A 15,729-nucleotide genomic window follows, 5' to 3' on the forward strand; every position below is an offset into this window, starting at 1 on the left:
TTCACTGGCAACTGGTGGAGACTCCCCAGGTTCACTCACGGTATTGGATTTTTGCGAATCTGTGGAAATGCATTATCGTTACTCTATCATGTTCCATACTTCGTACCTCTAATGTCGTTAAGGGTAGACTACAGTGAAATTTCATCATTTCCAAGCAAAATATTGATTTCAGATTTTTGGTATGAAAAATATTTGACTGTGACCTCTACCAGAAAATACTTTTTTTTTTTTTAATTCCACCATTTTTAAACACCACTGTGCAGGTATTTAATTTTTTGACATTCCTGTGAATTCAACCTCAATCTCTATCAAAGAAGATTTAACTGCCATGGCAAAACGAGCTCCAGACTGCCTTCTGATGCAGTCTAATAGACAATGCCAACACAGTCCAGGTGTTCAGAAAAAAGTGGAAGGATACCAACGAATACCAGGCTGATGCTGAAAGATGATCCACTAAAAACAATGAACAGTTAAAATACCTTGGACTATCTTTCATCATCCAGAGAATACACACAGGAGAGAATAGTGGCAGCAATCAGAGCGAACTGACATTACTTAGTCTAGCAGTGGCAATGAGGCTCTTTCATACAACCAGCCCAGTAGTTACGAACAGGCTTGAAATAAACTGGAAAAAAATAAACAGGGAAGATTGAGATTGTCAAGTCTAGGTTTATGAAGAAGCAATTAAATGGACTGGTATATCTAACGGCCATGTGCTCTCCGGGAACTCCAATTGCAATAGGAATACGAGGAAGGCCTCGTCTATAACACCAGGAAAACTCCACGTGGATTTTTGTAAATTTGAGGAAATGTCTCTCTATTTGCACATTCACTCCAGACTAATAGCCCTTTCAATGATATTGTGCGAACAATTTCATTCTTTCAAAAAATGTTGCAACATATGGACAATAAATGCATAAGCCTGTCAGAAGTTGCAAGGGTGGCAGTCTCTGAAAAGGGAGATGGATAGACTAAAGTTCAATGTAGTTGGTGTAAGTGAAGTACGTTGGCAGGAAGAACAGGATTTTTGGTCAGGCGACTACCGAATCATCAACACAAAATTTGATTTGAGTCTCGTCACCCTCTCACTAGCGGCGCAGTGCACGCAAGATGCAGGCTTAGTGATAGCAGCAGTGCACGGGGTCGAGCATGAGGCGTGTTTTACGGCCTGATGCCCTTCCTGTGGTCAACGCCATGAAGATGAAATTAATGATCGTGAGGAGGTAGGAGAAATCGGCTGTGGTCTATGAATAGGAACTGTTGCGGCATTTGTCTGGAAGAGAAAATGGGAAACCACGGAAAACTGTTGTCAGGACAGCCGACGGTCGGGTTCGTCTCCAGAACGCAGAGCTCAGATCCATAGTTGTACCGCTATTGAGAGGCTGCATTAGATGTGAGATGAAGCGCCTAAGTCTTCCGGAGAGGGGCTCATTGCTCCTGACAGTGGTTTTCCATTCTTCTAGCATTGGCCACCTCACCTTCATCTTCACGGAAGGAATAAAAACAATTTTCCAGTAGTAACACAGTCTTCTGGGAAGGTGACACGCAGCTGACTGAACAACAGAGAACTGTGTGCGCCTTGCTTTCAGACGCTCTCTTCACTTCTATTGCATTTATTGCAATTTTCCTCCCTGCCTTCAGTCTGGACCATGATCTTCTAGGATGAAACCTATGTCTGAATAATAATAATAACAATAATAATAATAATAATAATAATAGTTGTACCCTCCTCGTTCATTCAAATGAAGCGCCTGGAAGAATGCCATCTACAACTAAAACGCTACAAGTTTGGACATTTTCCTTACAGATGTCTCTACTATACATTTGTTATGCCCTCTGGTGTGAAGATTGACTACTAAAATTAAGTAATTTTGTATCACTAAGTTTCCTAAACTGAGTTGATTATTCTTTGTTTTTCGTGTGTTAAAGTTTACAACACTTCGATCTCTTCCCGCCAACTAAAGATGTTGGCCAATACAAAATTTTGTATATTTATTTTTCAGCCAATCAAACTATGTTTAGTATTTAATTACCCATGAAGAATTGGAGGGGTGGTGTCGGGCCTTAGCCCAGAGCTCTCTACAACCTCCCTCTTGGGTATAAAAGCTGGCACATTTTCGACCACCGGGCGAGTTGGCCGTGCAGTTAGTTTCGCGCGGCTGTGAGCTTGCATCCGGGAGATAGTGGGTTCGAATCCGACTGTCGGCAGCCCTGAAGATGGTTTTCCGTGGTTTCCCATTTTCAAACGAGGCAAATGCTGGGGCTGTACCTTAATTAAGGCCACGACCGCTTCCTTCCAACTCCTAGGCCTTTCCTACCCCATCGTCCCATAAGATCTATCTGTGTCGGTGCGACGTAAAGCCACTAGAAAAAAATTTGACCAGGTCGCCTTATTCATCGGTCCAGTCTAGTGTGTGTGTTGGCGAAGGGAGGAGGGGGAGCCTAGTCCATCAGCTTAAGGTAATGACAGTCCTGGTTTAACTAAGTGATAGCTGTCGGCAGCTAGCTCAAGGGGAAGGTTCCCAGTCTTTAATAATGTAACTTCAATTGTCTAAAATATAAAATTTCAAGCTTCTAATGCAAATTTCAAAACCAGCCAAAGGAACTTATACATAATCAGGGAATAGAGAGTGTGCTACCCTCTCGGGTTGAGGTGATTATGACTTTGTAACCGTTTCTCTTTGTAACCTAGTAACTTAAATATTTTCTCCACCTAGTCACCTCAGTAGCATAGGATTAGTCTCTGTAACTTCCGACCACAAGCCCAAGTAGGGTTAAGCTTTTCATTGCAAAATCCAAGGAGCGCAAGTGTCCGCCTCCACACAATTTTGATTTTGGGGCCAGTAACTTTAATGTATTGTTTTTAACAAAGGCCCGGTAGAATGGGTTTTCAATACCCCTGTGCAATTTGATTTCATTCCTCTTATGTTAAGCATACAAGACAGTAAATGCTGCTCGAAATTGTAAAATGTAGCTTGCGCCTTTGATAGGCCTAGACGTTAATTGTAGAGCATAGATGCTCTTTCTATTATGTTGAATGGTGCCTCTGGAAGGCTGGTTTGGACAGTAATTTTGTGGAGCAAAAGGTGCTCTGTCTCCTTGTAATGTAAAACAAATTGGGAGATCCATCTCCTTGATTATGGAGTGTATGGAGCAGTAATGTTTGTAAATTGGGAGCTTGAAGCCCAGACTGTTAACTGGCACTTTGTTGATTACTAACGAGCTAGTTCTGTAACTGAAATTTTGTTTTCGATAAGCAAAGTGTTTGTAAAATTTAACAGCTGAAAAGAAACCAAAAATAGCAGAGAATAGAAATACAGCTCTAATTTTAAAGTTTTAAATTAATCTTCTGATTGTCGTATATGGACCCATTCTTGCCCGCACCTTCTTTCACCTCAGTAATCCACGAAATCGCGGTAACAACAACAAAAGCAATAATAATAATAATCATCATCATCATCATTCCGTGTCCGGTCAGCATTTCCAAAATAATGTAGCAACTCCAATGGCCTTGTTGTTCGCCTCGATCACGTCCTGTGTAGTGCAGGGATGTTCTAGTAGGGGACAGATGAGCAGGTGGTTACACCACACTCGCAGGATGCGTCTCCATCAGCTGGAAGTATGGCCCATTTTTGCATGTTGGTCTTGCAAAGAGGTACGCCCACCCTAAAACGATTAAGTGATCTCCAAATAGGGTAGGGCAGGTCATTTCCTGGAGCTAGCTCTTCCTTTGCAGGAGTATCAGGCGGCAACATGCTCTTTTACCTGGTGATGCGGTTAGGCTCAGGTGTTCCTACAAGTGGTTGAGTCCCACTAACTGCTTTTACGGTTTTCGGAGACGGCGAGGGGCTGAAATTTTGTCCCGCAGGAGTTATTTTATGTGCCAGTAAATCAACCGGGCTGAGCCAGTATCGAACCTGCCAAGTTGGGGTGAGAAGCCAACACCTCAACCGTCTGAGCCACACAGCCCGACTACTACTACAGGAATCTCTGGACTTTGGGACGAACAGACCATATCCCTGGCGGAACAACGAGAACTGAGAACGCGTACATACAATGTAGAACATAAATACGACAAAGATCTACTGAATCACCACGACAGATTTTCATAAGTTTTTCAAGAACAAGAGTAAGGGAACATATGTTTCAAGAATGAACAAGGCAAACTCATCATGCACCAGGCTCAGTACTTCCAAAAGCTTTTAAATTGCGATCACACGCTCCTGACAGTGAACAAATCAGAGAGTTGAAAAACAACAAGGCTCCTGGGAACTCTTTAAGTGTTCGGAGTGAAAACAGCTGGAAAGACTCTTCACCCACATATGGAAAACAGAAGAGATCCCAAAGGATTGGAAAAATGTACTTATTGATTCCCTGAACAAGAAAGGAGCTCAAAAGGATGTCAATGATTACATAGGAATATGTCTTTTCCGAACTGCATACAAGTTATTGTGTAAAGCACTTCGGCGTCGAGTGGAGGTCCACCTAGACAAACAGCTGGGAGAATACCAAGCAGGTTTTAGGAAGGGGTGGTCTTGTGCGGAATAACTTTGTGTCCTTGAATCGCTTATCAGAATTAGGGTAATGAGACAGAGGTGATTGATCATGACTTTCGAGGATACCAAGAAAGGGTACGATTCAGTGAATCGCGAGACACTTACAAGCATTCTCAGGGAATTCGGAGTCGTCGATATGTTGCTAGCGCTAATAAAACAGACTCTCACTGACACAGAATCTGAGTTAAGTTGCTTGGCGAGCTGACGGAACCGTTTGAGATAAGAACAGGCCTGTGGCAGGAGGATAGACTTTCTCCACTCCTGTTCAATTATGTTTTAAAAATTTGTCCGAAAGTGATCTTCAATATAGTGTGAGAGTAGGATGCACACCACCTTTTCGCTGATGACGATGTGCTCCAGGAAGACAGCAGTAGAACAGGAGGACTAAATGAATGTGCTTTCGAAAGTCCGAGAAGATGGGTTCGGAGAAGACAGAATCCACTCATAGCACTAAGTTATGGGATTGTCCGGGGGACCATGAAGTGTAAATACCTTGGCCAGACAATTACTCTGAATGACAATGAAAATGAAGCACTGGGGGAGAAAGCGAGGAACATGGAATTGGCATTTAAAATGAGCCATGATAGTTACAAACCCAAATCCATTTACCGCAAGGCTAAAGTAGACGTACTGTGACATGTGTCCTTGTCTTCCTTGGGCTAAGTAAAGTGTCGGATCTCTTCCATTTTCCCGCTGTCATAAGTGTTAATAGACGATGGTTGCCAATAATCAGCATAGCTATGAAGCGAAGTTCAACACAGTGCTGCACCCTGAAATATGGACTAATATGAAAAAACTGATTGTTAGTGACTGCTAATTAGTAAACATATCACAAAACTTAAACTCTAGTTTATAAAAAAGAGCAAATATTGTAGCTACAAAGAAATCCTAGTCGTCGCTGAAAAATTGCGTAATGTAATGATGTATGTATGTTGAACATTTGCCAGCGGTAACTGAAGAAGGAAATGGGATAATCCCGAGTTTGTTTGTCCCGTTTCTCTACGGGGTCGGGTATGAGGCGAGATGAGTCTGTCGCGGCGGATTTTTATGACCGGATCCCCTTCCTGACGTCAACCTCATTACAGCAGTTAATGAGATGAAATGAAAGAAATTAAATGGCGTATGGCTTTTAGTGTCGGGAGTGTCCGAGGACATGTTCGGCTCGCCAGGTGCAGGTCTTTTGATTTGACTCCCGTAGGCGACCTGCGCGTCATGAGGAGGATGAAATGATGATGAAGACGGCACATACACCCAGTCCCCGTGCCAGCGAAATTAACCAACGATGGTTAAAATTCCCGACCCTGCCGGGAATCGAACCCGGGACCCCTCTGACCAAAGGCCAGCACGCTATGGAGCCGGACATATGAAATGAATAACGTCATATATGATATTAGGAAGGTGAAACCCGTTGCCGGCACATACCACCAAGGTTTAACGTCCTCATCCGACGGACGAATCACCATCAAGAACGTCATACGCCCTCAGTTCATATGCCGAGTGCGGAGTGGTTCGAAATTGAAAATCAGGCTTTTGGAACGAAATCTAGAGATTATAAATTGTATTCCAGCACCTCCCCTGCCCTGCCACGGGACTCGAACCGTTTAGAGTTGAACGCTTCAGCAGGCGGCCATTGCACATGTGCCGAATGGCTCGGGTACACTTTACACAGTTAAGGTAAAACAAATGAAATGTTGTTCACCTCGTGAGCAAGGACAGCAGCTACAATAATCGCACCGCTTTGCATATACCGATACGCAAAACATTCAAACCTCTTAACATTTTCACTGATCCAAATAAATATTAATTTTGACAAATGATGTTTAAACATTTTTCAGGTAACAGTCTATTATTTTTGGAATGAAAACCATCGTGTTTAAAAGAAATAATAAAGAACGCATTTGAGGGTTAAATCCCCGGCAGTTACGGAGGCGGAGTGGTAACAAACAAACGATTAGATATCACGATGCGTCACTCCGGTAAGTGACATATCGTCGTGTACGTCCTCCACGGCCACGGTCTTTGTCAGAGTGCTTCCGACCGCCGACCAGGTAAGACCAACAACTGCAGTTATGGCATTGCACAAACATACAATTCAGAAAACAAGTGATGACTTTTTACGATCACGTCGGGATTTTAATATTCTTGTTTACATTCAACTTTAACATTGAATAATATGGATGTAATTTTTTTAAAAAAAATAATATTTTGTCTAAACAGAGCTTGTATCTCCAGAATTGTGGATTTTTTAAAAAAAGAGATTAGGTCCATTTTCAAAATATTCCAGTTGCAACTTTAAAAAAAAATTGGTGACATGGTTTCGTGTTAAAGGACCTAGTGAGTTGGTTGCGACATCAGCTTGCATTCGAGAAATAGTGTGTTCGAATCCTAACATTCTGTCCTACGAAGTCCTCACCTGAGCCAGTGCGACGTCGAATACGTGGTGTCGTGCCGAAAGCGACGAGTGTTGACAATCAGGTTTTCATTTTAATGAGCTATATCATCATCCTAGATAAGGTAAGCTAAATCAGAACCAGAAAATGTTAGAAAAAGGGGCAAACATTTATAGCACTGGTTACCAGCTGGGGAATGAAACTGTTCTTTGTTCAGTTCAAATAGCGAACTACTATAATCGCAAGGCGGACACATTGAACTAGTCGTCGGAAATGTAGCCTATAAAGCCTTTACGGAGAACAATTCTGTGAAACGTTTATACATAATACTTAATAAGTACATTTCTATGATAGAAGTTTAAATAAAACATGCATACATTACATCTAAAACCAACAGAAAAACTCGTCGTTGAAAACTAAATCAGTGTGATGTATGATATTCTTTCCCCAGGGTCATACATGGCTCTAAAGGTTTTCATTTCTCGTTTCACTTTTTAAAAAACTGTAGTTTTTATTATGAATTTTGAATTCATGACAATTTCCCTTTGAAATGATGTTAAAATCTCAACTGCAAGTATATTTTAATTAACCTTCTCTAAAACAATACGATCATATCGTCGTTCCGCCTAGAAACCCCGCTGTGTGACAATATCTCAGCTTAGAACTCTGACCACAAAGGCCCTGTTATCTAAGATTCAGTATTATCAACGAACTTTTTTTCTAAATGATACATTTATTTATTTATTTATTTATTTATTTATTTATTTATTTATTTATAAAATGGCGAAGTTAGGGCTCTTGTTCCTCTGTTACAGTTAACCAAATACAATTTTTAGATTATACAGCTTAATTTAAAATATTATGGTAATCAATTACAGTTAATGAGATAAGACGAATGAATCAGATAAGCAGTAACAATAATACAGTTAATTAAGATTACCATGGGTGGAAAGAAATAATAGGATAAATAGGGAATAGGCAATAACATAAAAGTATCAAATTAATAACTAAAGAATGTTACTAACTAGCTTAGAGTAAAAGTAATTCTCATATGAGGTAAAATGAAATGAACTGAGTATTACAATGTCACTATCTGAGTTCACTAAAAACCATGTTACTATGTTATCTATTTGTAGCAACCAAGGCCCCACACCGCTGGCTGCGCAGTAGCGTGTGACTGGGGAAGACATGTCCATGCGCGTACCGCCATGTTGCGGGCGCTCCTCAGCTTGACACGGAGATCGTATGGAATACGTGCTTTTTAAATTTCGCACACATGAAAACATCCACCCTACAAAATTAATGACAGCCTACACCGACTACCGTGTACACACGAAATAAATATACGTAGTATGAATCCATAATAAAAATTTAAGCCTCCCCCCTCCGCTGGGTGGGGGAGTTTGTGGACTACGGTAATATTATAATATATTTCTCTATAAAAACGGAACAATCTACACAAATCCTTTGGATAGCCCATAGGTGGCTCAACTAAAAAATTTAAAAAATAAGACAATAAGACTGGAAAATACACTAGCAGTACCTCGAAAATTATCACGTCGCTCACTTCAATACTGTATAAGGGTCATGCTTGTAACTAATTTGTTCGAACATTGTACGTATCGCAAGAAGGCCAGACTCACAAGGACGAGGATCTCGTGACAATATTCTGTCTCTTGAGAAACCTAGGATCCACAATTTAGCTTTATTGAAAATAAGAAGACATGTTCCAAAAGCAGTCTACAACTTAAGTATGATTACATATCGTGAGATAAAAATTGTCTGTCACTCAGCAGACTGCAGAACACACAAATATTTATAAACTCCTGTACCGATAATAATAATCTTCAATATCAACAAAAAAGGAAACCTGTAAAATAAAATCTTTATATGAAAGGTAAACATAGCTTACGATTCCTCTCTGATAAGTTTTTTTTTTTTTTTTTTTTTTTTTTTTTTTTTTTTTTTTTTTTTTTTTGCTATGGGCTTTACGTCGCACCGACACAGATAGGTCTTATGGCGACGATGGGATAGGAAAGACCTAGGAGTTGGAAGGAAGCGGCCGTGGCCTTAATTAAGGTACAGCCCCAGCATTTGCCTGGTGTGAAAATGGGAAACCACGGAAAACCATTTTCAGGGCTGCCGATAGTGGGATTCGAACCTACTATCTCCCGGAGCAAGGCCTACAGCAAATTATACTCAATTCTCTGAATACGTTGTTTAAAAAGTACATGACTGCAGAAATAGCTGCCTCTGTGGATCAGTGGTAGGGTGTCGGCCTCCGGATCCCAAGATAGCGGGTTCAAACCCGACAGAGGTAGTCGGATTTTTGAAGGGCGGAAAAAAGTCCATTCGACACTCCATGTCGTACGATATCGGCATGTAAAAGATCTCTGGTGACACATTTGGTGTTTACCCGACAAAATTAATTAAATCTCAGCCATAGACGCCCAAGAGAGTTTCGGTTTACTTGGTCTGCCATCTAGTGGGCCTAGAGTAAAACGGAACGTCGAAATTGACGAGCAGACAGCCAGATGGCGTCAAATTGAAATGTCTGCACACGGTAGCTGAGGCCATACGATTATTATTATTACCTATTATTATTATTATTATTATTATTATTATTATTATTATTATTATTACTGCAGAAATCATTCTAAATCAATCAGATACATGTTGAATCATTTTCTGAATATGAAACGCCGGCTCTGCGGTGTAGGGGTAGCGTGTCTTCTTCTTACCCGGAGGCTCCGGGTTCAATCCCCGGCCAGGTCAGAGATTTGTACCTGGATCTGAGTGCTGGTCCAAGGTCCGCTCAGCCTACGTGATTACAATTACGGAGATATCTGACGGTGAGATAACGGCCGAAAGGATTCGCCGTGCTGATCACATGACACCTCGTAATCTGCAGGCCTTCAGGCTGAGCAGCGGTCCCTTGGTAGGCCATGGCCTTTCGGGCCTTTTGTGCTATGGGATTTGGTTTGGATATGAGATAACGTAACTGGATGAGCAGAAGCTAAGTTACTGTATCATTATTGTGTGATTTGGATTTAGGTAAATGCTGCCTGACATTTTTTACACTAGTGCTAGTCTTCTGTTGTGTATTTCTTAAAATGAAATGAATGTCTAGGGTTAGTTTGAGTTTCTCTGCGTGGTTTAGGGTTAAGTTTTATTTTTACCAATTTGCTTTACGTCGCACCGACACAGGTAGGTTTTATGGCGACGATGGGATAGGAAAGGCTTAGGAATGAGGAGGAAGAGCCCGTGGCTTTAATTAAAGTCAGCCCCAGCATTTGCCTGGTGTGAAAATGGGAAACCACGGAAAACCATCTTCAGGGCTGCCGACAGTGGGGTTCGAACCCACTATATCCCAGATGCAAGCTCACAGCTGCGCGGTCCTAACCGCACGGCCAACTTGCCCGATTAGGCTTAAGTAAGAATGGTATCATTTAAGATGTAAAACCTTCCTCATAATATTATCTTCTTGTATATTACTGCTTTTACAAACTCATTCTGAATTAACATTATCTGAGCACATAAAAATTGAAAGTGCGTTCTAATTTTTCTCTAATATGAGCACCATGATTTACACCAGAATGAAAATAGGTGAAACTGAAAGTAAAGCACTTGCAAACAAAAAGATTAATACCGTATTATAGCGAACAGTTATTTTGATTAGCGTTTTCTACTGCAGACTAGGACTGACAAGACTGTAATGAGCTTTATTTAGACTTTATATTGTCAGATCTTTCTGGAATAGCGTATTAACAATTGTATTCCTTTATTATAAAGCAAATGGGAAAAATTGGAGAAATGAAGACATACGATACTAATAAATCATTTTTCAGATAACTGATAATTTGAAGCAATACCGGTACCTTACCCTAATATTAACAGGTTTTATCAAGTTGTATCAATCATATCTTACGGATTCTAGGCCCAGCTTTGTCAAATTTGTAATACCGCAACAAAGTTTATGTGAAAAAATGTTGCCTTTTTCAGAACAGCTGTTTAGTTCTAAACAATTATCTCCGATGAATTGGAAAAAGGCAAACAAAAAAGAAGAAGGAGCCTAAATATTCTAACTGTCATGTCCATGCGTTCTTTGAATCGATCACCCTATAACCTGTTTAGTTCTCGATTATGGTAAATTAAAGTTATTTTATTACAGTTCTATTTCTACTCACATGTGAAAAGAAATACCAGATCCCTTCCGATAGCAACCTGTACAAATGAAGGCTGCACACGAATTCACCCTCGTGAATATCTTTCCATTCTACAGGTAAGGCCTAACTTTAGGCCTAACATTGCCGAAACTACTGTAATATATCAGCTCCCACGTTCCTTGAAAATATTTGAAAATATATTAACACTCCGTCACATATAATACTAAAACAGATCCACTAACAGCCATGATTCAAATGAAATCGAAAAAATGCAAGGGTCTGTAAACATTACAACGTGCTATTCATGCATTCGAAGCTGAAGCGCCCGCAACATGGCGATGCGCGAAAGTGTTCAATATTCCGCCTAGCATCAGCGCGCTCTGTGAGTCTAGATAAGTAATATTAAAGTCTTTGGTAGCAACAGTGCAGAGTCTTCAATGAGAAGAGTGAAAACGTAAGTGGGACACATACTATACTTAAAATTCAATACGTAATTGTTGGTTTCATTGACACTTACATTCATTGAAGTCAACTGTTTGTACTCTCGAGCGTTATATATTGGTGTTCTGTGCTCTCGAGGAATTTACGGTTGGCTGTTTTAAATCGTGCTAGACGAGCAAGAGTTTTTAATATCTACCGGGATCGTATTCCATAACCTCGAAGTAGTTATTATTATTAAGTGTAAGGAATGTACATAATGGACAAGTACATACAATATTATACAAAAGAAAAACCTGCAAAGAATACATGGTACTAAGTAAGGAACAATTTCACATGGATATCTAAATTATTTATCCACTGCACTAGGGACAATGAGATATCAGCAAAGTCTCGAAGTAGTGACTAGGAATGAATGGTTGCAGGTATTTGATGCGGTGCTATTCCAAGTAGTGATCCGGAACCAGTATTTAATTTCGTGGAATGAAGAAAGAAGCCTAAAATTGGATGATAGACATGTGGGAAATCTCGTAGACGTGGCTCGTTTAAACGTAACCTTCCGTAGTATGGTGTCACATACGGGTCCGTATTTCTCCCCTCAACATTGTATTTCGAGACGGAACGGTGATACGCTCTATGATGCACTGAAGGTGTGACTTAAACAATCTTCCCTCGTAAATTAATTTTTTAACACATAAGGAGCATTTCTCGGCTATTTATATATGTAAGAACTTGGACTTCCTTTATATTGCTGTAGTGCATATGCCGAAATGGTATTTTGGTGAATTAATCAGCCGACATCATACCGAAAAACAGAATTTTAGAATATATCACATACAACTTTTTGAATAAATAATTGCATGCAAACCAATATACTGTATTATGCGTGTATCTGTCAACGTTTTAACTCAACAACATACAACTTTTTGGTTGAAGAATGCGCCTAGGAATTTAAATTTCTGTTTTACAGCTTTGATTAAACATGCTCGAGTTAGGTATTTAAAAAGTTTGTTGCAATCAAAATTTAGCAATTTAGATTTGACTCGCGAATTTTAGCGTGCCATAGACTTTTACAAGGACGGAGAGTTTGCACAAACGCTTCGTGTTATGATGTTTCTTTTCATTTTTCACATTTACTCGTGGAATCGCTGTTCACTAGCTAACTACAGCACTCTCCGTCCTCTTATGAAGAAGAAAGGGGTTCGTCTTTCTCGAGATATATACAACTTGATTACTAGGATTAATTTCAAGAATCATATATCTGTGTTTAAGAGGAACGAGAGGCGGTATCCCCTGCCTGTCGTAAGAGGCGACTAAAAGGGACCCCAGGGGCTCTTAACTAGGGAGCGCGGGTTGGTGACCACGGGGCTCTTAGCTGAGTCCTGGCATTGTTTCCACTTACTTGTGCCAGGCTCCTCACTATCCGACCTTCCTTGATCAACTCTTGCTCTTTTCCGACCCCGACGGTATTAGAGCGCTCGAATTCTAGGGAGTCTCATGCCCTTCGTCGCCGTTGTCTTCATTTCTCGAAGTGACGGATCCCTCTCTGATTAGTGTTGTTGCACTTCGCCTTAAAACAGTAATGGGGCCGATGGCCTAAATGTTAGGCCCCTTTAACCTTTAAGCACACGCGCGGGGTCTTAAACACCCCAGCATTTATAACATATTTCAAACATTGTGATAGTGATTTGAATTGCTAATTTCTATCACTACTTTATTACACAATTGATCAATGGACATCAGTACGAAGCATAATTTGATATACGCCCTTTTCCAGACGGATTTTCCTAAATTTATAGCCTACTAATTACAGAAAAATAACTGCTAAATTATTTGAGAACATCGTCTATTTTGTTTATGTTAATCAAAAGGAGTAATAAGTCATGAAAACTGTAATGTTTCAAAACACACTTATCGAGAAAATGTTTAGCAGCACAAAACGTGGCTTGTAAAATTCCTTCAACACAGAGAAAATAGGAATGGAATGCAAAATACACGGTTAATTGTCTGAAACACGTAGTATCAATCAGCTGTTGCACACACATAATTCACTAGGAAGTTGCGAGGGAAGTGGGAGGAGCGCACCCTTCGCAATAAGTGAAGCTCTGTTCCATAGCCAAGCATCATGAGGAGTACTCGCCTCACAGTAGCGAGATGCATGGAAACTATGTTTCTTGCCCTAGTTCTTACATTTCCTGGCGTGGGATTCTTTTTCCAAACGGTGCCATCCTTTCCTTTGTAAATGTCTAATTTATGTGCTAACGGCAAATCGTCATCTGAGTCACTTTGACCCTCCTGTTCAGTTTCCGAGTTTGCTCACTCTCATTTAAATTATCCTCTTCACCGTCGCTGAAGTCACTATCAAGAGAATCTTCATCACTGTCAACGGAATCAAATAAACATCTTATTCTGCCCTCTTCGGTGGTGAAATTATCCATTTTCTTGCGAGATAAGTTTCTCCCTATGAGAAACACAAAATGAAAATGGAAACTCGTACAATATGCGTAACACAGCTGTGTTGAAACGAATAAGGGCAATATCTCGACAATACACTGAAACAAAGAAGTTGTCACGCAAGCACACGCGCGGGGTGTATTTCACCCCAGTCCAACTTTGAACGTGTACCCTCCTTGAGTACTGCGCGGGAACTGCCTGCACTTGGCAGAGCGTTTGGAAGGGGAGGTGCTAGAAAGAAACCTAAAAGAAGAAACAACTGAAAAACAAATTGCGCACTGCGTCAAAGTATCTGCCTCTGCTGGGCTGGATTTACCCCCGCCGCGTGTGTTTGAGGATTAAACAACAAGCAAAACAGTAATCACCACCACGTTCAGTATAGATTATTACGCCTTCAGTCTGCAAGCCTATGTCCTCTGTTTACAAGCTCTGTGACCTCGTTTAATTCCACACCTTGTAGCATTAAAAACTGAGTCCAACCATCACCGCATTCTCCTTGCTGTACTTCTCTTACCCTCTATGCCTGAGTACATTATCCTCCATTCCTCTCACATGACCCCACTTCGAGTGGCCTCCTCTCATTATTCCCACCTTTCTACCAGCAATCACTGTCATTACTTCCATGTCTGATACTTCTAACTTAGGAATAAGATGTTGTAAGTCCACTCAGTCAAGTCTCTCAGAAAATTAATCGCCATCGATGATGTACATTTAGGACTGTCGCCCAGGCAGCTTTACTTGGCTTGTTCTTTTCAAAGAACTTCCAAATTTTTCGAACATTTTCCTTGATAAATTATTCCAATCTCTTACTCCTTTTCCTATAAATGAATATTTGCCCCAATCCGTTCTCTTGAATTCAAACTTTATCTTATATTATGATATTTCCTACTTTTTAAAGCTCCACTGAAGCTTACCCTTCTACTTACGTCATTCGACGCCACCTCTCCACTGATAGCTCGAAACATAGCACTTAGTAGAGCATCTCGTCTCCTTACTTCCGAGTCTTCCCAGCCCAAAGTTTGCAACATTTTCGTAACACTACACCTTTGTCGGAAACAAATACAATAGAGACAGGGCGCGACACTCAGCGAGATATCGAGGGACAGCTATTAGAGCTCTCTCTAGCGGATGGACCTGAGAACTACTGATTCTGTCATAAGAGCACGTGTATTTGTGTGTGAAGTTTTTGGTGTTATTTATGCGTTTTCAGTGAGTTGACATAATTAAATAGTAGCGTGTGTCATTTCTTGATATCTCCTCTCAACATGCGGGGAAAAGTATGTGCTGTGTTTGGCTGCAGTAATTACGAAATAGAGAAAAATGCGCGGTCTTTCTTCCGTTTCCCTCGTGACAAGAACATGTAATATTGTGTTTGCATATATATTCTTCCGGTGACAAAGAGATTTTTATAGTACTTCATAATCTTCTGACCTGCTCGACCCATATTTTAACTGGCTTAAAATATAATACGCATATTTTATTGTATAGTGCAGCAGTTAACCTTCAATACCGATGTGTTGTTGTAGGTGTGATCTGTGGGTTTTGAAATGTCACAGAAGTGATTTGGATCAGGTGTACAAGAAAGAAGGGACATTACGCTTATATAAGAATTATAAGATCTGTTCAGATCATTTCCAGGCCAGCGACTTTAAAAATCCTGAACAAAATATGGGTGACTTAAGAAATGTACACATTTTGTTGAGGCAATATGATGATGCAAATTTG

At 40.5% G+C, this 15,729-nt stretch overlaps 1 protein-coding gene across 3 annotated transcripts in view; it reads left to right on the top strand.

The window, feature by feature from the left end:
* The first annotated feature begins 6,596 nt into the window (after window positions 1–6,596).
* Window positions 6,597–15,729, top strand: part of LOC136884567 (putative inorganic phosphate cotransporter) — a 97,848-nt gene continuing 88,715 nt past the window's right edge. For 2 of the 3 annotated variants that reach the window (XM_067156826.2, XM_068229781.1), the window contains exon 1: window positions 6,597–6,604. The gene's annotated coding sequence lies outside the window, so the exon portion shown is untranslated. Of the gene's footprint in view, window positions 6,605–6,964; window positions 7,071–15,729 lie in introns of those variants that run through there. The other variant, XM_067156825.2, reaches the window with a different exon arrangement.

This window comes from Anabrus simplex, chromosome 12, assembly GCF_040414725.1.
Source record: "Anabrus simplex isolate iqAnaSimp1 chromosome 12, ASM4041472v1, whole genome shotgun sequence".
NCBI lineage: Eukaryota > Metazoa > Arthropoda > Insecta > Orthoptera > Tettigoniidae > Anabrus > Anabrus simplex.